We start from the raw sequence: 3,361 nt of genomic DNA, 5'->3' as shown, positions 1-3,361 counted from the left end.
TGCTCAGGCTGGAGTGCAGTGGCGCAATCTCGGCTCACTGCAACCTCCGCCTCCTGGGTTCAAATGATTCTCCTGCCTCAGCCTCCTGAGTAGGTGGGATTACAGACACCCACCACCATGCCCAGCTAATTTTTGTATTTTTAGTAGAGATGGGATTTCGCCATGTTGGCCAGGCTGGTTTTGAACTGCTGACCTCAGGTGATCTGCCCACCTCCCAAAGTGCAGGGATTACAGACGTGAGCCACCGTGCCCATCCTAGAACTGATTTTTTGAGTGTAGTGTGATACAAAGTAGGGGCCTAATTTCATTTTTTTTTTCCCTGTATGGATACCCAATTGTTCTAGCTTCATATTTTGAAAAGACTGTCTCTTCTCCACTGATTGAAAAAGCCACTTGTATCATACATCAGAGATCTATATATATATTGCTGGGCTTAATTTGGGATATTTTCTTTCTATTTACCTATTTGTCCATCCCTGTACTAGTACCACAGTATCTTCTCTCTAGGTCTGTGTTAGTCTTTGTAGGGAGACCCCCTAAAACTATTGCTACAGAATAAAAACTGAAATGCTCCTGATTATTGTAAATACAAAATTGCATGCAGGATTGTGTAAAGACAATGTCAGGTTGGACTGCCAAAATGAGCCAACAGCACGTGATGTGCTTCCCCCTGCAGAGAGCCTATAAACGGATGTGCAGTCAGGAGGTTTCACATCACCAAGATTCCTATCCCAGAAAAGCAGATGTTCATAGCTCTGGGAATGGAATGAGACCCTTGTGGAGAGCCTATAAACGGACACATGAGGGGCACCTGTTCATATGGATAAGATAGGGTTATAAACACCCTTATCTTGCCACGGCTCTTCTAGATCTTTTTAGGGTTAAGACATACTCCCTTCTGAGAATTTGTGGTCTAACTGGTTGTTTCACGTCCTGTTTCTATTGATTGTTTGCAACCAGCTTTTGCTGCAGTTATTATTGCTGATTAGTATCTTACTAAACATAGGTTATGGATAGACTGTGTTTCTGTTTCAAAGCTCTGTTAGAAATTGCTGATGCACACACTATATTGTAAATTCTTATCTCTGTATACTGCACTTCTGCATACTGATGTTATGTTAAAGAGTTATTTCATCTCCATGTGATCATTTCACCTCATAATCAAACGACCCTAAATCCCTCACTAACCTACCCCCGCCCTCACTAAACTTATAAATGCTGGTATATCCAGTGCATTGACGGCATCGCAGGACCAGAAGGTGGTGACCCCCTGGACCCAGCTTTCACTATTTCGTGTTTGTCTTTTATTTCTCGACCTGCCAATCCATCTGGCAACAAAGAAAGAACCCCGTCGCATTGCAGGCTGCTGGCCAGATCCTGCAATAAGTCTTAAGATGAGGTGGGGCAAGTTCTTCTTTCTTTCTTAAGAGTGTCTTGGGGCCGGGCGCGGTGGCTCAAGCCTGTAATCCCAGCACTTTGGGAGGCCGAGACGGGCGGATCACGAGGTCAGGAGATCGAGACCATCCTGGCTAACATGGTGAAACCCCGTCTCTACTAAAAAAATACAAAAAACTAGCTGGGCGAGGTGGCGGGCGCCTGTAGTCCCAGCTACTGGGGAGGCTGAGGCAGGAGAATGGCGTGAACCCGGGAGGCGGAACTTGCAGTGAGCTGAGATCCGGCCACTGTACTCCAGCCTGGGCGACAGAGCGAGACTCCGTCTCAAAAAAAAAAAAAAAAAAAAAGAGTGTCTTGGTTATTGTAATATTTTATATTTTTTTTCCCTGAAGAATTGGGTTTATTTCAATAGTAAATTTGAAATTCTTGACTTAAGCAAGAGTACTATAGTAATAATATCAGGAATAGACAATTTCCTACACTGTCAAATATATGAAAGTTCCTTTTGTACTTTCTTCAGCACTGATCAGCAAGCAGATTCAGTCCACATTTACTTTGATCTATCTGCTGAGTTAACCCAAGCCGCTTCTTCCGAGATTCTGGCATTTAGAATCATAGATAAACTACTGTAGTGCAGTCAGAGTACCAGTCATAATGATACAGGCAAACAGTCCCTTCCATACACCTTTAAATCCAAGTCTCTGGAGAACTTGAGAAGCACTGCTACCTTTTTCTTTATTCAACACAAATACCACAGAATCATCAGGGTGAGAAACAATTGCACAAAACACTCCAGGTATGTAACCTGCTACAAATGTTACAACCAGCTCCTCTGCCTTTGAACATTCACTGCAGGGCTTCTGAACCACAAACTTCTACAATGCTTCAACAGTACCTTAAAAGCAGGCAAACTTATCATGGCATATGCTATCTGTCTCATCCAGAGAGGAGCAACCCCTCTGTAGAATGTTTTTAGGCCTTCTTCCTTATACATCTTAGAAGCTGCATCCCTCAAAGTCTTGGTCTAACCTGGTTGGGTTTGAATTTGAACCTTAGCAGCTTCCATAGGGCAATTACAGCAAATAATTCAGCACTGGCAGAGGCAGCCAAATATAGTGATGTGCACCAGAGATAACATGCTCTGGGAGTATGTTGCTATACAAGACTTTAAAGACTTCATAAAAGCCAAACTTGCAGAGCCCCTGCATGGAGTGACCAATGAAAGTTAGAGCCCGTCCTTTAGCCAAACAATGAACACCATCCTCCTTAAGTGTAACTGAGAATCCATTAAATATGCCCTTGTACTTTTGGGGGTCCACCTGCATACAGCATTTCACTAAACCTAGGGGAATGACCACAGTGTGTGTCAGACCACAACCTAAGACCCCACGAGAGCCACACAGTGCATAATACTTCGTGGAGTCAAAATCACAACTGTACTTTTGTAAGGCAGCAGCTACCAGGTTAAGAGAGCAGTGAGGGGGGCCTGTGGGTCCTGTGGGGCTGCTGTGGAGGTCCGTGAGGCCATTGTCCACAAGCTGCAGGTGTGGTGCATTAAAGGGGTTTGCTCATGCCAGGTGTGCCATGGATGAGAGCTTCTCCCTTAGATGGCAAACACCCAACCGTTACTCCCTTGGATTGCAGCTCACAGGGTGATATTTTGTATTTCTACATCAGATTTAGAGTCAGCTTGTCAAGTTCCACAGGAAAGTAGGTTGAGATTTCACTGAGATTGCGTTTAATCTATAGAACAATGTAGGCAGAATTGAAATTTTTATAGTATTGCGTCTTACAATCTATAAGCATATGACATTTCTTCACTTTAGACCTCCTTTAGGAGTCCCTCAATAAATGCTTTATAATTTTCTCCACAGAAGGACCAAAACTATTTTTTTTTTTTTTTGGAGACGGAGTCTCGCTCTGTCGCCCAGGCTGGAGTGCAGTGGCCGGATCTCAGCTCACTGCA

The 3,361-nt window shown here is 43.9% G+C and overlaps 1 pseudogene; it reads right to left on the bottom strand.

Moving 5' to 3' along the window:
• Positions 1-1,967: 1,967 nt before the first annotated feature.
• On the bottom strand, positions 1,968-2,997 carry LOC105502314 (annotated as a pseudogene).
• Positions 2,998-3,361: the final 364 nt, after the last annotated feature.

This window comes from Colobus angolensis, unplaced genomic scaffold (genome assembly GCF_000951035.1).
Source record: "Colobus angolensis palliatus isolate OR3802 unplaced genomic scaffold, Cang.pa_1.0 Scaffold79, whole genome shotgun sequence".
Lineage (NCBI taxonomy): Eukaryota > Metazoa > Chordata > Mammalia > Primates > Cercopithecidae > Colobus > Colobus angolensis.
Note: the sequence above shows the minus strand (reverse complement) of the source record. Positions and strands in the feature narration are given on the sequence as shown.